Genomic DNA, 27,072 nt, shown 5'->3' with positions numbered 1-27,072 from the left:
CACAGGTTAAGCTACGCTTGGCGCGGTTTGTCAGTAGATGGGTGACCATCTTTGTCATAACGAGTTCCTCCGTGTTTCGGAAGGCACGTTAAATTGTGGGTCCCGGATGTTATTCCTACATCTTTGACAGTCGTTACAGGTAGACAGAAACTTGAAAAGTCTGACAACCAGTCTAACCAAGGGGTATTGTGTTGCCCAGGTAACTGGGTTGAGGAGGTCAGATAGGCAGTCGCTCCTTGTAAAACACTGGAACTTAGCTGAAACCGGTTAGACTGGAAGCGGCCGAGGATGATGTCACTTGAAAAGTATTTTGGATATTTCATAAATATTATTTAGCTTATCTGGACATGTCATGAAAACAATGTTCTTCTTTGTTTAAGATAGAAGAAAATGATGAAAATCGACCAGACAAAAAATAAATAAAGCATTTCTGGAGAAATTCTTATCCTTATATTAATTTCCTTACAAAAGTAAAATTAACTAAAGCAAACTTATGGTCCAACTTTTCTATTTGAATTTCATAAAATGCAAATCGGGAGCAAAGGAAAGCAGTATTTAATATTAAATACGTTGAGAACTTCTGGCGGAGGAGCCGCGAACACTCGTTTTCTTGTTGAAATTAATTCGTTGAGTCTAGATATTGACCTGAGTCTCGGTCTAGTCACTTAAGACGTTGAAGCCAAGGTAGTAAACGGTACCTAGATTAATGCAAACTTAGCGTTTAAGTTAATTTGGTTTTCAAAGCTGGAACGATACTGCGCGATAAATGCAGATTTATTTTTGAAAAAATGAACTTAATTTAAAAAAAATAACGAATTATGAAAACTGAGGAATATTCATTTATGTGTCATTTTATCTATCCAGAATACGATGATCCCCGTTTATTTGGAGAATTAGAAATACGAATTGTAGAAAGGCGACAATTTTTTTTTAAGGTACTTACTAGACTTTTCTGTAACACACATAATTTGAACTTATCAAATAAGTAACACTTTATAAAACCATCTGTGCTCCAAATCCCAAACTATTCCTGGTATAACCATGACATCATAAAGTTTAATGAAATTATTACCATTAAATTGAAGTGTTTGTTACAAAACTGTGGTGCAATGCGGTTGCCAAAATGCTGAGCCGGAGACAACCTGGCTCCCAAATGAGGAGCAATTACGAATACAAATGTTGAGCTTCCTAATTATATTAAATACTTGGTACTTTAAACTTATTTCACTTTAGACATGTTTAAGGAGGACTTTCGTAGCCAATGAGTGTACCTACTACTTCAACATCTAACAGTTCAATTGAATTGCTGAAACCGCCATCTAGCCTTGCCTTTTCCCAATTGTGTTCTTTCAGCTTTTAGTTTTAAGGTATCCAAATCAGTAATAATTCACAAGAAGAGATTACCTATCTGACCTTGTAAACCCAGATACCGGGTCAGTATAATACCTTTAGACACATCAATTGCCAAAAACGGTCGATATAAAGAGATAACTAAAAATAGACAATCTACATTTCTCGAAACCATTTATAGAAATAGTGAAAATCAGACCATAGTTCAATGATAGGAACTCTTATAAAACCACTCTCCCATTTACTTAATTATATTCGTACGTATTGAAAAGTGTTCTCGGAAAACAAACAGAGGCTTCGACTCCTGAAGTTATTTCAGCATAACACCTACTACAGCCCTTAGTGACGGAAACAGAAAAGGGACAAGTGCAAAACATTTTTTCACTTCTCCAAAAGCGTTTTAAGGACAAACAATGGGAACAAATAAAATATGAAATTAAAGTACCTCGGGAGTCCGTCAAAAGAGGGAAAAAGCCAAGTATCTTTATTTACAGGAGACTGGAGTGTTTGAAGTCGGAGAGGGGTCGACTTCACACTTCTGACGGTAGAGGAAAATGTTGAACTCGCAACTACTTTTAAATGCAAAGGTGTATTAATAGAATTAGATTTATTTTGCATTTGATGAAAAGACTTGGTAATCCAAATAAGGTGTCTTAACATGACTATTCTAATAGTTTGAATGTAACTTTAGCTTTAAACTTTCTTCGTCGCCATTATTGAAACTTAGAACTCATTTTGTACAAAATATAAGCAAGCGATGTTTGATATTTCAAAAACCCAACAAGTTTTGTGAATGTCTCAAAAAGCACATTTCTGCTACGTGCTCTAAATTGAGTCGAGGTCAGTATGTTTGGAGGAAGGAAAACACCAATTATAACGATGTTACCCTAAAATGGCACTCGACTGTTTCCATTTTAAGAAATTATCAAGAAAATAAGGAAGTTATTTTCTCGAAGAAAATTAATCGTGGAGAGAAAATCGATTATCTGGTGGTCTGGAAACCATTTTGTGTTAAAGAAGAGCACCCTATGCTGCTTTAAACAAAGCTTTTATTTTGATTTTTTTTTTTAAATAATGCCTTTGACATTGGTTTTTTGCAGCTATTTTCCAAAACATCTACTTTCTTCGTTGCTAAAGGAGTTGATTTACCTTTCTCGAAATTTTGCAGTCAATTTGCCGACGCTTAACTGCAGAGTGGCAATTTGGTATTCAAACTTTTTGCGTACATTATGGCATTGTGTTCGTTTACTTGACAAGTAGCAAGGGAAACCACTCACCGCCTTGGCGTATCGTCTCCTAACTTGTGAACTCTGAACCTTAATGTTATTAGAGGAACTTTAAATTGATGTTTAAGTTTGAACATTCAAAACCAGACATTTTGCCGCAAAAATCAAGACAGCGAAAGTTTTTCAAAGTATAGAACAGTATACTAAGTGGTTTAGCTGAAAAAAAACAGAAATGTACCGGAAAGTATTTTTGCAAGGAAATGTCTATAACAAGACATTGTGTACGCACAATCGCTATTAGCTTCAAGTGCTTAAAAACGATAATTTATTTACCAAACAGAAAAATGATGTATTTTTATTTTATGGACCACCCCTGGTGATTCACCAGACTTACACATTATAATGTAAGTATATATACGACTCCAAGAAACTTTATAACTTTGTGCCCAAATGTTGTGGATCCAAAAGTATGTCAAATGGTTTCATTTAATTAATTAAACGGACCATGGTTAAATTGTTTACAGTGACCGCTAACTTCCAAAAGTAGTTCCATAGTGGTCTTGCTAGTCATTATAGATGATATTTCATCCATAATGTCAAAAACCGAGGTCTCAAAAATTATTTTTGCCAAAGGTATTTAGTAATAATTTAACCCAAGTTACAGTTATTTTACCCACTAAAGTGATCATCATCATCATCATCATCTCAGCCTATTGCCGTCCACTGCTGAACGTAGGCCTCCCCAAAGAGCGCCTACCATCCCGGTGGAAGTGATAAACAGATCATATTACTTGCAAATCCTTCTGTGAATCATTCTCGTAAAACATTCAACGTTTTACTCTGTACTGCAGCATATGTTGAGTGTATTCAGTAGAGCAGTCTAAGCTGCTCAAAGATACAAGCCTGGCTAATACCCTTCCTATCGAGTTCGCTAGTCTTACTCCCAACTATTTGGGGCACGCAAGCTAGACATGTAAACCCTTTTTTGCAGGTATCACATGAGGATATGATCCGTATGATATGTCCATTTTGCAATCCTCACTCATTTTTCTTTTATTAGCAGTGACGTTGTTTTCTTTCTCTACTTTTCTCTTCTTCGCATATTTCAGGGAAATGTTAGCGTTTTTATTTTTTGGATCAAAAATTCCTATGTGATGTGAGCGTTTGAAGATTTCCTTGAACAGTTTTTCTGTTCAGAGGCAAAAAAATGAAAATTTATTTTTGAGCTTGCATTTTATTCATGTACTAGCTGTTGCCCGTAGTTAGAATATATAAGTTATGATTTATGTCTACCCTGTTTTTTCCACATTTTCCATTGCATCTTCGCTCCTTTTAGTTGCAGCGTGATGGTTTATAGCCTAAAACCTTCCTCGATGAATGATCTATTGAACACAAAAATATTTTTTCGACTTGAACCAGTAGTTCCTGAGATTACCGCATTCAAACAAACAAACTCTTCAGCTTTATATATTAGTATAGAAGTATAGATGTGCTTGAGTTGAAAAAACGCCAATACCTTGTACTAGACCTATAAAATATAATACCTATCTATGTTCAATCCTTTTATGCCCCGATATCGTATCGAACAGTTCGACATTTTCAAATGAAATTGGGTCTTAATAAAAGTAAGTAAGCTTCATATTTGTTTATCGCAAAACTTGATACGCTTGGTTTGGAGCAAAAACTTCAATTACTGACATGTGTTTGCTTCCCATAAGAATGTTGGAGTGGTTACCATGTGCCGGAGACCCTCCTCCATTTACCTTAATAGCCAACATAAAGCCATGTATTAGAATAGCTCACTTCAGTAATGTCGTTGACATCTGCTTTGAGTACTATACTGTGCGTACGGTCAGCATAAGCATTGTTAGTAGTTTTTAAAAGCTTTTATTTAGTATGAGAGGAAGCGACGGTTTCGTACTCAACCGGAGTCCTTAATCATGATCTGACGCAGCGGCGGGGTCGCAAGTCGAACTGATTTTTTATGGAGTCCCTTCATTTGAAATCAAATTTCATAAAGTTACATCTATCCAACTCACTTTCTAGTTTCCAATTGAGCTAGGATTTTACTTGCATAATGTATGTTGAAATATTTTGATGAAATGGAGCTTAAATGATGCTGAAGCTGAAAGGAGAAAGCTTTTGATGAAAAATCGAATCAGAAATTATTTTCACGTGAGAGAATTTACAATAGGCTTTTCGTTAATTTCCATTATTTGACAGTTAATTGTGGAATAATGAAACATTTACAAGCCAGCTTAACTATTTTTTGAGGTATTACAAAATCATTTTTAACAAAAAATTATTTAATAATTTTCCATGGTCAACTACATTCATTCGGTAATTGGGCTTCAACGAAACAAAATTAAACACACACTAAACCATATATTAAACATGATTTATGGTTGCATAATAAAGCTTATACAAAAACCGTTTAAAATAACTACATACAGTTAAAATTAATACCCTATACGGGGAACATAAACGCTCGATGTTTTGTGGACAAACAAATATTTATCGACAAATTTTAACTAACATGCAATATTTGTTTCGAGTTCAAGCTTCTGTTGTATAACAAACTCTTTTGAAAACAAATCGTAATAATTTTGGTTAAACATTTGTCTTTTGTTCACCGTACTTACTTTCCATGGTAATATTACAAATGAAAAAGTAAATGGAATACGTATAGGGATTGTGTGGAGTGAGCGGGGGTAGGACTGCTGCGGCTGATATAAGTTAGTTTTTGTCATGAAAACTGACATTCACGAAGGGGACAATGTAAAACAAAATGACCTATAGAACGAAGCACAGTAAGACATGGAAAATAATTAAATGTCAGTAAAACAGCAATTAATGGTTCATTATTCGCATCCGAAACTCCACATAAGTAGGCAGTAGTGACAGCATAGACGCATCTGAAGATTATATTCAAGTAAAGCAAGTCCCAAAACGGTTAAACGTGTTCAAAAGTAAAAAAAGCCCAACCTAACCTCACATTTATCAATCGCACCCAAAAAACCTCAAAGCGATCACGATACAAGAAAGAAACAATAAATATAAAAATAAAATAAAAAGGTTCTATAAATCAGACGTATGATATACAATTTGTCAAGACACCGCCAATAAATTATTTCCATCGCTTGGAAAGAAATATGGAGTCTCTCAAGAAGACCCCTGGCATCAAAATGCGACATTAATGTAAGTGCCGGAAGTGTAGTGATTAAGGTTAACATGATAGCGAACTAAATCATCTTTTGTGACGCCCCTTTACCTTTAGTGATGATGAAATTTAGTAATTGCTCATGTGACACTTGTTAAATATTTATTAATTTTTAACGAGTTCATCTTTTTTCATGAAAAAAAATCTGTCTTGGAATCTCAAGCGAGCAAGATGGTACACTTCATCAATAAAATAGTAGGTAGTAAGTATATACGCTTTTACGTTAAAAATATCAGCAACAAAGGTCCACAATCTAATCTTCTTTGTCCAATTTTATTTAAGTATTTTATTCGACCTTGTATCGTTTTGGGAGTTCAATTAATATTAAAGAACAACCAACAATACAAAGTTTCCCAATATCCCATTGTTTTGTGTAAAGAAATTTTTGGGCTCTAGAGATATTGCCTTCAAGAACATATTGGAAAACTTTCCTATTGGGAATTATTATTGTTACAGGCTTTTCTGTCATTTTAGGCCTATTTTGATAGACGAGACGAGATAGAATATTTGAACATGTTGTCTACAAATTTTCCAATATATATTTTGATGCCTGACCCGCATATTGTCAAGAAAAATAAAATTGTATAAACATTCTTCCATTTATCGATAAGTTTCCATTACTTATTTTTGTAAGTTGCGTATCTCTTAGGAATAGCAACAAAACAAAATAACTCACACGATCACAAACAACAATCACAAATTATTACATTGAATAAAAGTTCATATTGACTAAGTTACATTCTCCAATACAACCCGCCTGTCACAGAACCTAGTGAAACTCTAATATGTCCAAACTATCAAACCTCATTAATTTAGTTGACCACGAAACAAAAGAGGAACTGGAAACCTACCCGCAGATCTTAAAGTAAAACTGTTTCACTTGTCAAAAAGAGATGCCGCTCTACATCATGTGGTGTGCCATCTCGCTTCCACACCGGCAGCAGTCTAACATTACGATGTGGTGGTAGGACCCATTTCCCCACAATATATGAAACTTCGTCCTTTACAAGACGGTATTGAAACTACAGTGCCCCTCTCCCGCCAGTAATTTAATGCATTATGCTCATATACTGTCAGTTATATTTAAACTTCGCCCGGAGCCCATACATAATATTATAGCTTTTCCAAAGGTTCGACGTTGAATGTAATTCGATATAACATCTGTAATAAGCTTGGTATATTTAGCTTCTCATTCAAAGTAGAATTCCCATTAGCCTTTGTGGTTCCATTCCCAGTTTCCGTTAAAGGTTCTTGGTATGGGTGTGTAATTATAGCCTGCACTTTGCCAGGGACCGTATAGATATGCCTTTTCAGGAGCATTCGCTCGAATACTCAATCAGAAAAGCGATACTAAATGATCATGTCTGTATTATACCTTGAAATTAAAAAGATAAATACGTTTACTGTCTGTGAAACAGAATAGAAAATTTATGACTAAGCCTACGTCGAAAAAATGAGCGCTGTTTGTCCGTGTTTAATGATGATTATCAATTTTAAATAGTATCCTGCTTATTAAGGTGAATTTGTAACATTAGTACCAACTGTTATCAATAGATGTCGTTGTTAGTTGGGCGACGTTTTCTCAATGGCGGTTGTTAAGATTTTCCGTCATTCAACTAAGTCATAAATATAATGTACTTGGCCGCATGAACTGTAATTTCTTGTATACGCGTTTTATATTAAGTCGAGTATCTCATTAGCCACCCTCTCCAAGTCAACCTCGTTCACTTCTTCTTATCATCTCAGGACACCTTTTCTTTAGTTTTTCTTTTTTTTTTCCGGGGAAATCCTCATGGGCTTTCTGCGCCCTGGGGAAGGCGAAGAGGGTCATATCAGGACACCTGAATTAACATATTTCACTAGTACATTTTCTGCGTACTACATACGTCTTGATACTTCATGGTCACCTCGGGGTCGTGTTGCATCACCACTTGTTAACTACATCATTAAACAAGTAACGAGCGACAGAACTGTCAGTTACATGGTGAACTGCAACTACTGTCCGTCATCTGACTTGTATAATGAGGTTATATACTATAGGTGATGTTACATTAATACAAGCAAATGGAGAAGAGTATTGTGGTAAATGCACTTGGTGTAAATTCGATTCCGAGGCAAAAATGAGTTTTTTTTATAGATATTTGTACTTCCTTAATTACTTTTTTAGATAACGCTGTCACATCGTGTAGATAACTGGATTTTTAAAAAAGACTGTAATTTTATACTAAAATAATATGAATTTTGACTTTTTATTTTGATACTGGATTCCAAAATAAAATACTACAATCGCTAAATACGAATAATAAAAATTCTTGTAACCTTGTAATAGAACACATAGAAACACTTTTTTGCATTTTCACTTTTTTGGTTTTAAAATATACATTAAAAACCTCGAAGAATAAGTGATTAATATAACGTAACTCATGTAGATCCGTGAAAAAAGTATTTTTGCCAATAAAAATACTCGAGGCACCTCGATTCGTCAAGAACTACGATATTAATGGGAAAAGTTTCCAAAACTTTCCCAGAAAGCGATTGATGATGTCGAAAAAAAAATGTACACGCGTACAGTCGGGTACAAAAGAAACAAGCGCCGAAATATCGCATACGTTTCTTATTACTATCACTATACACATTTTTTCTTCTACTTTCGGGATTACGTTATTTGGCAGTCGTGTAAAAAAACTATCAGGGGAATATTGTTACAAAAGCTAACTGTTATTCTAAACTGCCTACGCTTCCATAAATAATAAACATGTATTTAATGTGGGTGTAAAAATGTGTTAGAACTTTTATTCCTCAAATAAAGTAAAAATTCCCCATTTCAAAACGTCAATTATGTCGTAAAAGTGTCGCTCAAACTTCAGGACGCACTGTCAGTGACTGTACACTTGCTATCCCGGGGTAGCGTATATTGTCTACACGCGGTACATGTCTTCTTCGTTATATTACATAAGTAAGTTATCCCGATGTATTCCCATCTGAAAACAAGGAAGGGGTTTCTTGGAAAGGTTAATCGGAACAAACTTCGCCGGAGAACTTATTCAATGTAATTATAAGTACTCAATAATGTTCTTGCCATGTGTGATGTCTCCCTTGGCTGATCTAGTTTGCGAAAGTCTTCCGTTAATAATGTAAGTGATATGGAAAAAGTTTTTCAGGAACTGTTGTCTATGTAGGATATTTTCTTGGTGGATCTCGAATAATAATTACCGGAAAATCAGTGGATTATTTGGGGCCTCTGAATAGATTTCAATTAAAGGTCAAAATAGATTGTAAAGGACGATTCGTCACTTATACTAATATTGGCAAATTTCAAGGAAAAAATAAACTATTTTCTTCTACCCACGTAAATTCCGTCAATTTTATGACCATTTCTTCATTCAATTACTGTCTAAACTCCAAAGTTTCTATCAATGTGACAGGTACGTGAGAAAAAACTTTTTACCAGAAAGAAATATAATTTTCGACCCACCTCAAATAAATTTGCAAGGTTCGTCGAGTAGTTGCGGTCACCATGCCAAAGCCACTGAGTGCAACGTGTGATCGGTGTGATTTGTGTGATCCACGAATGCTTGTTTTGAGTCTGAGAGTCTTTGTGCGTGTGACTTGAATGTTTGCGATACCCCTTCGTCACAATAATGACAATAATAAATGTTATCATCGCCGTTTTATAAATTAAACAAATAAACTGATATCAAAATCAACATTCATTGCATCCTTATTGAACTGAAACCTGAAACTATTCTTAAGTATTTATAGTAAAGGCAATATTCCAAAGTTTTCCCATAACTTTGAAGATAACTTAAAATGCACAAGTCGAACTCCTGCACCTAAGTATTAAACTTTTGCCTTTAGAGGCTGCGATCGAAGTTTTATGAATATATATGAGAAGCTGAGCATGACCTGGGCATCTGTTTACCCCGTGAGGAAACAAGCGAGGGAAGGCTTAAACGAAACTAGTTTCTGTCAGCAGTTATCGCCTTTGAGAAAAGAGCTAGAATAAAAAGGAGTTTCTTCGACAGCGCCATCTATTGGTGAAGGCAGAGAACAATATCCGATGAAATAAATATTGTTAACTATAATTGATATTACGATTAGAGACAATATATTAAAGGAAGACAGTCAAATGATAAATGAAAAATTGTATGTACGACTAGCTGTTAGAAGATATAAGTTATGATTTATACCTGCCCTGTTTTTTCCACACTTTCCATTGTATCTTCGCTCCTATTTGTCGCAGCGTGATGTTATATAGCCTAAAACCTTCCTTAATCAATGGTCTATTCAACACAAAAATATTTTTTTTATTTGAACTATTAGTTCCTGAGATTAGCGCGTTCAAACAAACAAACTCTTCAGCTTTATATAATTAGTATAGATTTGTGAAAGACGTCATCGTCGAATTACGTAAGAACTCGAGGATAGATTAAAATGTAATAAAATATTTACAAAATGATAATAACGTCAAAGAACACGACTTTACAGTGGCGGTATTCGCGACAATGTCCCAGCTTTAAAACCTGGTATTTTCATATTTAAGGTCTTAACGGTATTTAGTTCGCGACGAGCTGAGAAGAATGGAATTTGCGGCTGGAATTACTTTAACAAAACCCTTAATTAAATATTCTGATACCTGAGTCTTGTATTTTAGGCTGAAATTGTCTGAATCCCTGAACAAATGTTGTCGTATTTAAAATTATCACGAGAATGACTGAATTACCATAAAAACGCTCATACGATTTTTCATAAAAAAACCCGTTCAAGTGTAGTCAGACGCTGGACAGTGAGGGGTCTATGAAAGTCTGAGTTTTTCCATATGGTTTACGAGTACCTATCGTTGCTTAACCCTGATGGTCTTTTTTATATACAGCTTTAGCAGAATCAGAAATAAATACATAATCTATGAATGCTTTAACTTTCTAACTATCATGAGACATGAGCCTGGTGACGGACGGAAATACAACGGAGCGTTAGTAATAGGCGGCAAGGGATAGCTCGGTGGTATAAGACACCAAGAAAAATCTACTGTGTGCAACAGACAGCGGAATTCGTTCTCCGAGTAGGACCAGCATTTGTGGATCACACAAATGCTTTTTGCGAGTACGGGTGCCTTGTGATTTTAATGTTCATAAAATCGTTTAACAAATTGGGTATTTTTTACCATTTCGGTACAGAACAAAAAATTGTTACAACGTAATATAGCATAACAACATAATATACACTTCTGGCTTCGTTATCTAAATGAAACGCCCCACTTCTGTAAAGCACAGTCAATATACTTAATTAGCATTAACTTTAAATCCTATTTGAGTCCGTTTGATAACGCTTGGTAACGTCAGAAACAGAAGTAAAGTAACCCAGTTCATTTACAAAGTAGCATTGTTTAGCACTTCTCCTTAACATGTATTTATTTATTGGTGTTTAATATCGCCTAGATGTTAAGCCCATTTCGGTACTTACACAAAAGTATCGCATTGAATTAGGTATATTGTATACAGTTGTTTCTAAAACCAGTTTAAAACGGAATTGTGTTGCTGACCGTACTAGATTGTTGGTACATTTAAACAAATTGCTTGTGTGTGACGTCACAGTTTGCCCGCCATGTTGAACTGCCAGTGTTTTAAGATGGATTAGGGCAATCAGAGGTGTGGTGCGTGGAAAGTGTGGGCAGAGTCGATGGAATATATATGTATAAGTATTATGCATTTGTAATGGAAAGCAATGACGGTAAGGTTTAAAATGATAACCTGGTAAATAATACCGATCGAGTACCAGTGGGATTCGCTGCTATTTTTTAAACTAGAAAATGGCTACCCATAAAAAATTTGGCGGTACAAAACGCGGCTTAATATAAATCTTTACTTTTATTATATTTCTTCAGAATTTTTATAGGATATACACCCCAATGATCGACGGATGGACAAATGATATTAAGATATTGAAAAGGAGTATTATATGACGCTAAGATAAAAATTTGAATACGTAAATTGATACAAGTGTTCTTTTCTTTTAAACGAATCAGCTGACATTGTACTATTTTTTATAGTTACAACGCACAAATTTTATGAGCAAACAGAATTTACTGCACTTAACTGTCACATTCTCGACTCTGACAAGCAGGAACAAACGCAATAAACAAATACCGAGCCACTTGTAACTTCATCACAGTATTCTGCGAAAAGAAATTCAAGGAATATGAATAGAGAAATTTGTAAAGTGACATTCGCATAGTTTCGTCAAGAACGAGACTACACAAGTATCTAATGACTGGCGATGACAACTAGCCATTTTGTGTAGGGTGACCAGATGATATTGAAATATAGGAAAAATGCTCTGGGCCTTTAGAAACCGGTATTTTCATACGCTTTGTTTTAAATCATTTAATATAAGAATGCAAGATAACTGCTCTGTCCCTCTTTATGTTCTATTACTGCTTGTTAAGTCACGTGAAGTTGACTTTTCAATTTAATGAGCTGGTTCGATGCCAGCTGCGTTAGCGCAAAAAATGTCGCTTACCTAGCAAGGCTGAAAGCTTACATACATACATAGTTTTTTTACCATCCAGACAAAAAGTTTTTTGTAAGTTACGTAATAAGATTATTATCTTGAATATATAGAAAAAAGATAATAAATAAAGATGAGTAACATAAGGAAACTCGTAGTTACCAACTCCCTAGTCTAATCATACCAATTAATGCTGGCGAACTTGTTTCTACCTTCACTAATTGTACTTGATATTGTGAAACATAACCAAACTTATACACTAATGTGATGTTGTTGGATAACTTCGTACTTACATCTTCCAACAACCTTGGCTTATTTTACTTTTACAATTACATTTCTACATGGTCAACGTATTAGGGTTCCGTACCCATGGGGTGAAAACACATTCCCTATTAACAGAAACCCTATTATATAAATTCTGCTGTCTATCCGTCTGGTCACAGTTTTTTTTCAGTAATCTCTATAATAACAAATACTTAAAATAAAAAAAAAATCAAGAAACTTATGAAAGGATCCTAAATTTAGGGGGTAACAAATAAATTTGTAGCTATTGTTGCCCCTTTGTAGCCATCCAACTTATTTTTCCGACTCGCACAGACTGTTTTATTTTATTAAAAACATTTTTATATTTATTATAAATAGACATATTTATTATATACATGACCGTTCTATACACTTTTACTTATATACCTACTTTTAAAAATTACTAAGCTGCCTGCAAGCCTATGTCAATTCGACTACACGGATAGCTGGGGGTTGAGGTCACCACGCCAATACCACTGTGCGTGTCGTGTCGCGGGTTCGATACCCGCGTAGGACAAGTATTTGTGTGATCCACAAATGCTTGTTCTGAGTCTGGGTGTCATTGTGCACGTGATTCGTATGTTTGTAAAACCCCCCGCGACACAAGGATTAAATTCCTTAGTGCGGGAGTCGTATTTAAAAAAAAAAAAAAAAATTCACATACATTTAATTATCGCTTAAGATTTCGATAATTCATCTCGGTCGTTGTAGCTTATCCCAAGACATGCTACTGAGGATATAATTAATAGTTCTTAATGGAGGGTAATTAATTGTGCAGCTACAATGGCTTAAACATCAATTTGTAATGTGTGGCATATGAATGATATGGGCATAAATGGTTATTAGGTGAAGCTGGAAAATTCATAATAGCCATTTCTCTAGACTGTCTGTATTAAATAAATACTCAATACTCCTCTAAAATTGATATAATTTCGTGCAGAATATCGAGCAGTACATTATGTCTTCACATACTTTCAGACTAAACACAATAACTCTGGAAAACGCTATTCATTCTTATGCAGAAAAGCGATATTTTTATTCAACGGGACTAAGTTTAAGCACGTTGTTTATCTCTTAAAGTGCCACAAAATTGCCAACTGCACCTGCTACAGCTTCTCAACTTAAACTCTTTTATACAAAATTTCCAAGAATTATTTCGAAAGGGATTCCAACAAAACTCATTGTCACCCTATATGAGTTGGCTTGACATTACATAGTTTACAAGCAAGAATAAACTGTATGCTTTTGGAAATAGATGCCAATCTTCCGCACTATGATTTTTTCAGTATTCAGGAAATACCAAGTTTGTTATAGGGGTACTGTAGTTTCGTCTTCATAAACGTGTGTAATGCATTAAGTGCAGACATATTGTCGGAAAAGAATTTTGAATAGAAGAAGCTTCTGTAGCATACGTAATGTCAAATTTTATAATTTATCATTCGAGTATGGGCTGTTTCAAAAGCCGAAAAACGTTTGACGTTTAAATACTAGTATTTAGCAGAAGTTCACTAGAAATAAGCGACGACCTTATCAAAACTATGAAAAATATTTTCATGTTCTTTTTTTAAATTGTGACATGACAATTTAAAAGTAAAATTATTTGGGTTGGACAAAGAATTTCACGAACAGCCAGCAGGTCTTGCGTAATAAGCTAAAATAATTACACGTCGAAAAGTATCTGTAAAATGTTCAAGGAATTTGAAGTGGACCAAATTTTCTGGAACGCTTATTAATATTCATATTTGTGGATTTTAGCTTTTAACTTCGTGACCTTTCAGGTGACATAATATTTTCAATACTTAAAATTCTGTCTTTTGGAATCATAACATTAATATTATAAATGCGAATGTATGTGATTGTCTTGACATCACGTCCAAAGGGATGGTCTGATTTCGATAAAATTTGCCATGGATTTGAATTTGTTCTTAAACGAAAAATCTTAACTATCCTAAAAGGATCCTATTAAAGAAAAAACAATTCAGCATTACTAAGTTCCCCGCTAGTAAGTTCTCCCGTTTATCAACAATAAAATGTACAGGAATGAAAAATGGACTGTCTCATTGTTTTAAAATCGTCGTATAACGTAATTAACGCTCACGAGGAGACCGTAATACACAGTAACAGTGTTGTTAGACCGAAGTGTGCTTTGTACATTGAGTTACTGGCAAATTGAATAAGAAGTCCCACTGGATCCCACTACACTACCGGTAGTCCCTAATGGATAAGCAACATTTTATACGACTTTTTCTTCTAACGGACCGTGTTTGTTTGAAGTCCATATTTATGCTTTATTATTAAATGATGCAATGGTTTACTCACGTGTATTTATCGGCATTGCCCGACTAGTTTCATACCCAAACGGAGTCACTGATCCGCCTCCTTAGTTATCCCATCAATAAAGACTTCGTTTGGGTCCGAAACTAGTCGGGCAATCCCGCATCCTTTATACTTTATGTCTGGTGAGTAGGTTAATTTAATTTAATTAGACTCTGAAATGAAACTACTTTTACGGATTTTATCGCGGTTTAATTTTAGATTTTAGTTCCCGACGTTTCGAAACCTTTGCAGGTATCATGGTCACGGGCAGACTGAGATGGCGTTCGTCTTGACAGAAGATGTTGCTCGTTCTACCTTCATATTTTAATTAATTATTTGTGGTCCGACCTACGCAGTATGAGCTCACTGTGTCTTGATGTCTTGCAGCGCTGCTCTTGGGTTTGGCCTTGAGTTTATTTATTATTGGATCCCAAGTAGGTGATATCTTCCAGCCATCTTCTCTATTGATTAATTAGACTCATTGTTTCTTTAAAATCAAAATAGCCTAAGATTCCAGACTAGAGACCTAAATCATGAGCAGACGCAACCGAAACTAGTCGAGCGGTCACAATAAATATGAATGAATAAATCTTTATTACAGAAATAAATATGAATTTGCCGGACGCTGGAATCCATCACCGTGATATTTTCACATACTCTAATCATATATGTAATGAGCACATTGTTAGAGGCCCAAAATAAAATATGGGTAAGCATATAAACATACTCGTGCCGAAAATAATAATAGTTAGTTAAAAATAGACCGAGTCGTCAAAGGTATAAGGTAAGGTTTCATTTACCACTCAATAATGTGAAAGAAAAATAAGAGAACGAACCTCATTTTAGCTCCTATTTTAATATTTTTTATCCTGGATTTATGTGAACGAGAAAGTTTTTTGTATAACTAGTTTTTGGCTTTAATTCCACCGCATAGTTTTGAATTTCTCAATTTGGACTAGTTCAAATAACTTTTCGGTGGCAGTTTTAAATTTGAATTGCTTTTTGCGGTTTGGAATGGGTGTTTTAGGCGGAGGTTTTTAAATAAACTACCATCGGCTTAGCAGATGTTATATCCAGGTAGTTTTTTACACCTTTTATTTAATTCTAAGCTGCAAAAAAGAAAATGTTGCTTTCATGCTCTCAATTAAAATTTTGTATCAGAATCCTAAAATTATTATTGAGAATAGAAATAATGTCATTTTTATAGCCTTATTCTAAGTTTAATAATAATAATTCGTATTTCTTCTTTATCCTAAAAATATAAATTGTTAAAAACACAGTAAATGAAACTTACGCGTGACGTCACTTCTGTGTATAAATTATGCTAAGTCATTACGTCACAACCACCCTCCTAAAAATAAAAACATGTGTTCAATAGTTTTTAATTATCAAGCTGACGGACTAAAAACCTTTTTTACTTCTTATCATTATAATTGTCTAAGAAATTTTCTGAGGAAAATTGATTTTTTACAAGTACATAAGCCTAATATAAAAAACAGGGCGCTATATCGTAAATACATACAACGTAACCGCTCTCTACAAACACGTCTATTATTAATACTTGTATATTAACACTGCGTCAGTCTGCCCTTTCAAGCTATATCAAGCGAAACAATAATATCCAAAGTTCCCATTCAATAACCACAAATCAAACATACGAAACTAATTTATCGAGTTCTCAGAAACATACATAATATGGAGCCTTTTATCTTTGTTCAAACATTGTTATCAAGAGCACAGATATTAAATATCCAAATTTTATCTCGTTATATAGTATTTGTATTTGTTTTGGATAACGCATGTGTGGACACGCGCCTACTTTGTTATGTCAACCCGCAGTGGGAGGCCGGTGGTGAATGTTTTTAATGGAATACGGGTTGCGAATGATGGTATATGATGTTTTTAGGGTTCGGTATCCAACGGGTAAAAATGGATATTTTTAAGGCATCCTGTTTTGCCGACTATTTTTGACCAGGTTAAATCTCGTGAATTTTGAGAGGTAGACGGTTGAAATTTACAGATAATTATGATATCTGTTGAAAATAGTTAGTCAATAGTTGTCGATGGGTATCAATTTTTTTTGGGAAATTTATTTTCTTTGTTATATTGTACGGAACCCTCAGTTTTTTTTTATCATTTTATAAAGACAAAGTAAATTTAAACAATAGAATGCAAATAGTACTCAGACACCCAGACTCAGGACAAGCATTCGTGGATACGCGGGGATCAAAACCGCGACACGTCGCGCCCAGTGAGTTTTGACCTTTACCATATACCCAACCCATGCAGTTACATAGTCTTAAAGACATTAGATCAGAAATTCAGGCTTCCTCGCGTAAACTTACACCGTGTCAGCTCAAGTTCAAAATTTTGGCGCAAACATCATAATAATAAAAAAAAATCATCTTATAATAGACCACACAAAGTAATCTTGAAACAATTATTTCCCAGTGGACCCACTCAAATCCTTAAAAAAAACAATACAATAAACAAAAGAAAAAAGTAGAATAAGTCAATATCGGGTTTGTTATTAGCATTCCCGTCGGGGCATCGAATCTTGTACGTCTGCGGTAAGTCTCTGTGAATGATGTAAATACAGTGCTGACGACCTGGCTTATTGGAATACACCTACGTTTTGTTGCTAGGGATGTCAAAATGGGAAAATTTAGTAAAAATATTTTTGATTATATTTTTTTTTATTGTTACCGAACATCTGTACTTATATATAAAGCTGAAGAGTTTGTTTGTTTGTTTGAACGCGCTAATCTCAGGAACTACTGGTCCAAATTGGAAAATTATTTTTGTGTTGGATAGGCCATTCATCGAGGAAGGCTATAAACCATCACGCTGTGACTAATAGGAGCGAAGATACAATGGAAAATGTAAAGAAAACAGGGCAGGTATAAATCATAACTTATATCTTCTACCCACGGGGACAAAGTCGCGGGCAACAGCTAGTAATAAACAAGCTGAGAGTAATTTTTTGTTGTGATGGACACATTTTTTTGGGAATATAAAAAAAATAACTTTTTTTAGTCAATTATTATTCTTAGGTATACTAGCATGTTCTGTATGCTTAGATCACAATTGATTGTACTGTTGGTCTGGTGGTTAGTGGCGCGACTGCTATACCGGATGTCGTGGGATTGATTTCCACCCAGGACAAATATTTGTGTGGTGAGCACGATCATAGTAAGTACAGGTATATTTAACAGTTGTCTTGTACTCAAAATACAAGCTTAGTTTAACTATATGGCGCTGTGTTAAAGCTGTGGAGTATATGCAATACAATAACCGAGAAAATATCAGCTTTAATGGGTTAAAAGACTCCAGTGTCTGGCGCTCTGGTAAAAAAAACAACTTATATAAAAAAGTATATGTGCCAACCCTATTTTCAAATATAAATTATATCCCTGAGCCGCAAGTCTGCTATATCGAAGTGAAACAGACTTTCTCGAGTTTGGGACTTGCCAACTTGCAAAGTGCGTAGTAGGTGTTTTTAAAGGAACACACTAAAGGCCCGTCTAAGTTCCATCATACGATGCTTATGATATATTCTATACCTACAGTTGACGACGTAAAAAAATTACTACAATATTACGTACTATTTTTTGTGAAAAAAATCCTTATGTCTGTTGCTGTTGTTATATTTTTTTCTACATTCTCGTACGTTTGTAATAAACACTAAATCTTTGGTAACCATTTTTGTTGCAATCCTTGTTTTATTTAGCCATTTTGTATAGAAACCTCAGTTTCAACCTCAGTCAAACTCGCACTTGACCAGTTTTACTATACCATAAGCTGAAATTTGGAAGTAAATCTTATCAAAATTTAATTATAATGTCCATGCTACGAAATGCTCAAATCTACTAACCCAAATCTTAAGAAACGTCAATTTTCATCAAAATTACTCTGAACGGTCTAAAGTACATTTCAATAAATAAATCCCGTCCATTTTGTCTGATATCCGTGACAGCTATCATTCACAGAGCGAATTAATTTTTTATCAGTAAAGTTTGAACCGAAATCAATGTTCTAACTAATTTCAGAACCGAATCGAAATTAAACCCGACTGAAAAGCAAAGTCAAGTTTAATAAGAAAGTAAATTGTTACTGAAAACCTTAGCCTCGAGAAAGGAAAAAGGTTTTATGATAAATTATATCAGGGCTTGTACTATGAGCTCTTGTAGTAGGACTGTTGTCATTGTGTGAGAGAGAGCGCGCTACGCTGTGTATAGCTGCATCTCGCTTTTACAGCGACAGGAGTTTTGTTAAGAAGTTCATGGTAGCTGTGCCGATGGTATCATTGTAAGCGTATAAAGAATTATTTTAATGTGATTGTGTCAAGTAAAGTAAAAGGCTTTTTTCAGGTTTCGCCAGGTGTATCTTGGCTGATACTAAATGGATTTAGATTTTCTTTTAAATGACAATGAAATTAGTTGAATATTTGCTTCCATTGTTTTAGTTATAGCAAGCCGTGTTTGAAGATATAATAATGAGATAAATCAGTTAAAGAACATCTTTTAGATAAATTGTTGGTTAGTTACAACGCAACTTTTTTTAATAACAGTTTATTTTATTGAATAGCCACGGTATCAATAAATTGAGTCAAGCGTTTGTAACACACGCCCTTATAATTTCTTACCTAAAATATATAGTATTCGTTTTTCAAAGTCGAAATGCCCGTAGATTAAATGAAAAAATTTGAGCGTTTAATATCTTAGCAAGATAAATCTCTATTCTTTACTCAAGAAATATAAACATTGTCTTGAAAAGGCATATTTTTACCAAATTACCCCATTTTACCCACACATACTTACACACATAGCACACATACACACATTTTCCCGACAAGTGTGTCAATGTAACTCGCTCCAGACTTCTCTCACAGATTAAACAACGCTTTGGCGCGGTAATCATATTTGAAGTAAATCTTCTCCAGACCACAATACTTAAAACATCATAAGACGCAACAAAGACAACAAGCGACAATCAACCGTGTCAAATATAACATTAGGTGCACATTTGCTTGAAAGTGTTAACATGTTTTTAAGGACCGTCTTGGGAACTGTTACTCTGTTAGTTACTTCTACGACTTTTTGGTTGGATACAGATGTTCTGGCATTATGCTATATTAGTTTATTATAATTAAGTATGAGCGAGGTACAGATTCTGTAGGCTCTCTCGAATAAGGGCAAAACTGACAAAGAAATAACAAAACAAACTCATTTCTTTTCAACTGAACAGACAGAATGAAAACAATATATCAGCTTAGAACAAAAGAAAATGCTAAGATTCAATTAAAATAAATGAGAGAATTAAGCCCTTTGATGTCCTATGTCTGCAAAGGCTCTATTGTCGTCTATTGTAACTGAAATTAAATAGAATTGTATTAAGCGGCACGGCAGTGGGACAAGCCAAGTTCAACTTTAAGTTATATTTCGACAGTCAATTATTCTATATTTTATTATTCTATAATTATTCAATTATTCGAAAATGATTTTTCGTGCCGATATGTCACGTGACTACGATTTGCCATTTTCACATTTTCGAGCGCTTCCTTTCACAATTAGCGACTGCAGAAGTAAATAATTCTGAAGTAAAATGTGAATGTGTGTTTAAATATACCCCACGTACTATTTGAAATAAAGCCTTATAAAAAATGGTAGAGAAACTATAGGTTTAGTTGCAAAGTTATATATTTTACGCCGAAAAACGGCATTAAAAATATGTCCTACTTTCACAGGAACGCGTTCAATAAATCTCTTTAACTATTATCATATTTTCTGAGCATTGTAACACAATTTGTATAAACTTGTCGCCCTACCACTTAAGCGTCTGCTGCGGTATTCTTTATTTCTCTAAGATACCTACAACTGTGACAATAGACTTAAACCATTTATTACTAACCAGACAAAGGCTTCAGGTACTGTTTTATATGAAGACTAGCTGTTGCCCGCGACTTCGTCCCCGTGGGTAGAAGATATAAGTTATGATTTAGGTATACCTGCCCGGTTTTATTCACATTTTCCATTGTATCTTCGCTCCTATTAGTGGCAGCGTGATGGTTTATAGCCTAAAGCCTTCCTCGATGGATAATCTATTCAACACAAAAATATTTTTTCAATTTGGACCAGTAGATCCTTAGATTAGCGCGTTCAAACAAACAAACAAACAAACTCTTCAGCTTTATATATTAGTATAGATTAACATAAAATTTTATGGATTCGTAATGTTAGAAGGGTAAAGAGAGTGTCTCTGGAAGAAAAGTCCTCTATCCTCTATAAGCGCATGTGGGAATGAGCGACGGGTAAAAATCCAAGTTGACATGGCTATAGTTTGTGTGATGCACAAATGCTTGTCCTGAGTCTGAATGTCTTTGTGCATGTGGCTTGAATATTTGTGAGATTCCATAATGCGGGAGTCGTTCTTTTTTAAAAGAAAAAGAAGAAGGAATGAGTTCTTTTAAACATTTTCTATGGACTTTTATCGTGAGATTCCTTATCGTCCGTTCATAAATTATTATGGCTTCTAAGAGTGTGTTCTGGGGAAATTAGCAGTAGGAGCCGTTGCGCTTGAATTAATGGATAGTGGGCAGAGCAGATGCGCAGTTGGTGGGTATTTTATTTTACACTTGTAGCGCGCATCCCTAATTTTAAAATTCCCGCCGCGGAACACGTAAGCGATATTTGAATAGCCGCTTACGCGTCCCGCGCGCATTGACCAATCACAGCGCTCGGCGCCGACGCGACGCACAGGACGCATCACCCCGCGCCCGAGCCCCTCTCTCTCTCGTTTTCAAACTGTCGAACGAACGACGTGCTCTGTGAAAAAAATTGTGTAATAATAGTTTTAGTGGAATTTAATAAACTTTTAAACTCAAATACTTGTTTACCTTCCACACACAAGCTATACACTAGTTTTATTTTATATGATTCCTGTACTATACCGCGTCAAAATATTGCATGACAAGATCCTTTCTTATGAATAATTAAGTCAGATTTATTTTATCGTAGAGTTGAAGAGTTAAGTAGTTAATAATGAGAAGACCGAGATAAATTCGCTTTATTTATATAATATTTAGTGTTTAATGTAACTAGCTATTGCCCGTGGCTTCGCCGGCCTCGATGTCGGTTATAGCAGTAAAAACTTTACTGTTCTTTAACGAAGAAGGATAAAAGTATCCTATGTATGCCTATCCAGATGTATGGGCGTGAGGGTTAACAAACAAACACACAAACAATCTCACATACTTTCCCTTTTATAATATTAGTGTCATACACATCTGCTTAATCACTCAGAAAAAAGGCGTTAATATCCATTTCTACATATTACGACAAAAGGTTTCCAGCAGTTACGACATTTTTATGCCTTTTTCTTGCCTCGCATGGCACACATGTTTCACTTGCGACTTGTGTTTTACTGGCCAGGGGTAAATGACCTTCAGGTAGACGATAAATACAAAAATATGGCTACCTTTAAACCTCCGTAGATGAATAGAAAGACAATAATACTAGAAAGATAATTATAATTGATAGTCCATTAATTTTATTTAAGTATTTCAAACAGAATATTGTTAATCATTTTAGAGACACGTCGGTAATGAACCGTCACTGAACAACTTTTATGAATGTAATACAATCGTTTTCATAAAATACTTCGACACGCAAGAGAAAGAAATAGTCTACGTTATAAGAATATATTTTTTACGACTACTTATTAGTTTTGGAACCTGCGGAGGGATCGCGAGTCGTAACTGATTGATTCCAGTTGGGTCCGAAAATAGTCGAGCTATCCCTAATAATACGCAGGAGTAAACCATTATTAAAGAAATAAATTAATAGTCTACTGTCTTCTACATCAAAACCTACTAACACTACAAAATCCAATCTCACAACTAAAGTTCTTATCTAACGATGTTAACAACCGCTGTCTTTTGTCCGTATTACTGCTAAACAAATTTGAAATAACCATTAATAAAGATAACATCAACCCACAAGCACCAAGAAACAAATTAAAGCATGATTGACAGCCCTGAAATTACGGATCCCACCTATTACACAAATAACTAAACTTGAAGCTAAATTGAGAAAGTTTATGATAGTCGTAACACAATTAGTAACTTATACTACGCTCTATTGTAATCAAAATTAAATTTAAATTAAAGAAAGTTTAGGAACCAACACGTGGTGGTATACTATGTAAATATTGAGTTATTTTTAGATATACCGGTGATAGAACGGTTTACGCACACGTATTTATCGGGATTGACAAGTTTTGGACCCAATAGGAGACCTGAATCATAAGCAGAAGCGGGGCGAGGTTGCTATGATTAAGGACTCCGCACGGACTCAAAACTAAGGAGTTGGGCTATCGCAATAAATAAATTAAAGGCATAATTAAACCATTGTATTATTTAAGTAATGATTCATACTTAAATTCTCAAAAGTTATTACAAAAACATTTGAAAGAATGAAACTTTGTTTTAGTTAGTGTCTTTCGTAAGGAAAAAGTGATTATACTTTGCGGTGTTATGTGTAGTTTAATTTTGTTATTGGGCTTTAAACACATTTATATCAAGTAAAATACCATATTATATAATAATTAATCGTACTATTTCATTTTTTTTAACTAATTAAAAAATAACTCTATTTTTGTGACATCGAAACATTCCGAACTTTTCCCTTGACTATATTCGAGTTCCAGCTTCTGTCATTGACCTCAATTGAGTATTTAATTGACAAAGGCTTCAACAACTTTACCTCCGTTTCACACATGCCAATTTTCGGCTCTCCGGCAATAGAATAAAACAAAAGAGAGCCGGGGAAAATACTCGGAGTCATGATTTCACTGCACGGATGGCCGAACATTGGAAGCAATATGCCAACGTTACGTGCTTCGGGTCCAATCTGCACTATGGCAAACTTTTGTATCGGCCGCAAATGTTTGATCCAACTTAGAACGTGTTCCATCATTATACTGACATAGATTTCTAGAATAAGATTTTAGATTTACCAAACGTTCAATTTTAATGCATTTTATTTTTGCCAACCGGTAGGAAATTTTATGCACTGTGCTTACTTTCAGAACATACTGAAAAGACACGTAGAATTTATAACCGTTCGTGGTCTGATTACAAGTATATGAGGATTATACTCTATTTGAAAATGAAGCAAAAATTTTGTCCAGCACTATTTTTTTTTTCAGTTAAGTCTCAAATCCCCTCTGATCCTATCTGGCCTGTAAGCCGACTTCCCGTTTCGCGGAGCATGTAAACGGAAGGTTAAATACCAATATTCACAACTAATTACAGTTAACTCGTTTACCTTTGTACCTTATACTCCAATATGGATTATCAGTGACCTTTAAAGCGACAAGTTCGAAACATTTGTCTATAAATACAGTAGTTAATATAAACAGGGCCTGATCGGGGCCCAGAGGCCTCGGGTCAACAAAGGAGTAGAGCTCCCCTTGGTCCAAATTATTTTCATTCAGTGTAAAATTAATCGAGCTTTTTTTGAGATGCCTTCCTTGGGCACAGTTATTAAGACAGGCTCTGTCACTCTTATAGTGTCAATAATTACTCAATATTTTTTTCTTTTTATTTTATCGGGAGTGCTGGACCCTACTCATAGTGGGCCCCTACTGTGGTACGGGCCTAAAGAGCCTTATGGATAATACAGCACTGAATATAAACTGTGAAAAATCAATTAAGTGTTTATAATAATGCCGTAATCAAGCTTTAATTATTGGCACGTGTAAACATTTCTAGAACTACAGCAAAATGAAATTGTAGTCCAGAATTACAGATGAAAATAAAATCGGAAATACCAGGATCTAAAGGCCCCCCGGGAAGATCACACATGTTTGTTCGTTTACGTTGATTTAGAAGTTTACTTATATTTCCACGTGTTTCATGATTTTATTTTGTAACTTGTTTGTAGACTACCCTCCCTTAACGGAAATAACTGGTCGGGTGAGAGTTAGAGTCGCAATATCCTCAGTATTTTATTGCAAAGAATTTTCATACGGAACTCTGTCATTATTAAAAAACTTTACAAAAAAATTGGTAACCCAAAAAATATTTATTATTTGAACTTTTATTAAAAAGCGAGCGGTATCACAGTTTATGAGACCGAGAGAGGACAGACGGACAGACAGCGGAGCCTCAGTCATAGGATTTTGATTTTACCTTTCGGCTAAAAAGGAAATTTATTTATAAGGCTTCAATTGTATTGGACATAAACATATCCGATTTCCTTGGTGACCGTGGACGGCTAATTACTCTTTCTCACCGACCAGTTTTCAATTATTTATTCAAAATAATATCTAGTTTTATCAAGGTAAATACAAACTTGCTCCATTAGAAACATGTAATTTACATTACAAAATACAACACCCGATCCGCTACCTGACCGCTTGCTGGTTACGTAACGTAGGCTAAATATACTGCACAATAATTCTCACCTATTTGCTACACTTTGGTTCACTAGCTGTTAATATTACGACTATTCGCGTATTTCTGCTTTCTTTATTTATAATGGTACTTGTAAAAAATTAAAGTAGTATTTTTTGGATATAATATACTAGCTTTTCGCTCGCGGCTTCGCCCGCGTCGATGTCGGTTACATCGCGTTTCCAAGAGAACTCTTCAAAAGTCCGGGATAAAAACTATGTTCATATCGTATATATAACTATACGATCCTATGTTCTTTCTCAAGGTCAACTCTATCTCTGTACCAAATTTCATTAAAATCAGTTCAGTGGTTTAGACGTGAAAGCGTAACAGACAGACAGAGTTACTTTCGCATTTATAATATTAGTAGGGATGAACAACTTACTATATTGACTATACCTTAAACAAAAACGAAAGGCTTGACTAGGTAATGGCCAGTTTAATTTAAATAGACATTCTAATGACAGGGACAGTCATTTATAAGGCTATTAATTTAGTCCATACAATGTTCGAGCAGAGCCCTCTCCATGAATATAGCTCCTATGTTAAAATGGGATACTAAATAAGTAGGTAGGTACTATACTTAAATGATACAACGGTTTACTCACGCGTATTTATCCGGGTTCCGGATTTCGGACGCAACCAGGATCCTTAATCATGAGCTGACGCGACCGAGATGTCGCAAATCGTACCGTTGTATTATTTAAGAATGAATCATCCTCACGAAAGCTACTATTAAATTACATATAACACAAAGTTATATAAAGCTCGGTGTCAGTTATAGCTAAATAAACATTTTCCTCTTTTAATAATGGAGCCTTTAACTTAATCGTAATTTTCATCTAGATCAATACTAAATTTTATGGAAATCGTTCCAGCCGTTTCGGCGTGCAGAGGCCACAAATTGACACATGAATACAAACAGATTCAAATACTTTTACACTTCTAATATTATAAAGTGATTGCCATCAGCTGATTAAAACTTGTATGAGAGAAAGGAAATGAATCTCTTAAACGGCTTGTCTTTTTGGCGTTGAAGTTATTACATCAATCAAAATAGGAAACGGATTCGAAAACGTATATGTATGTCGGAATGTCATTTATTTATGACAAGTGACGTGTCTTTGACTTTTCAGTTTACTGTGTTATTGACAGTGGCTCCCGCATTAAGGAATTCAACCCTCATGTGTCGCAGGGGGTTACAAAAACATGCAAGTAACATCTACAAAAAAATACTCGAATTTAGAATAAGCGTTATATACCTCATCTACAAGCCCATTTTTGTGGTTAGGCGAGGGAATCAGCAAGAGTATCACACTACCCACCTTATCTGGGTAGTGTGATACTCTTGCTGACTAAACTTGAACCGCCGTGCAACGACTCCGGCGTTTTGGCCGAAGGATGGCAATATAGGCCCTAATGTCTTGAAAGACTTTAGACAATATCTCATCGAATCACCAAAAAAAAGAAATGTGTTTTCCAATGACATATCAGTTCAATACTTTGAAACAAGCCAATCATTGTTAGCATTCGGAGAAATATATTAACTTCGTTACAAATCCAAGAGAAAGTTGTTTTCTCCGTATATCAAATACCTGAGCGAGCTTCATCAAACCTCGTTAAATAGCCTAACCTGTCTTTGTACACAGTTATACAATTTACTAAGAAAGGCGATAACTAGTGTGACGGATCCC

General features: G+C 34.9%; 1 protein-coding gene across 1 annotated transcript in view; it reads right to left on the bottom strand.

The window, feature by feature from the left end:
* Positions 1-27,072, bottom strand: part of LOC113492231 (allatostatin-A receptor) — a 125,092-nt gene that overhangs the window by 77,496 nt on the left and 20,524 nt on the right. The window lies entirely within an intron of this gene.

The sequence above is a fragment of the Trichoplusia ni genome, chromosome 3, assembly GCF_003590095.1.
Source record: "Trichoplusia ni isolate ovarian cell line Hi5 chromosome 3, tn1, whole genome shotgun sequence".
Lineage (NCBI taxonomy): Eukaryota > Metazoa > Arthropoda > Insecta > Lepidoptera > Noctuidae > Trichoplusia > Trichoplusia ni.
This window is presented reverse-complemented; position numbering and strand designations above follow the sequence as displayed.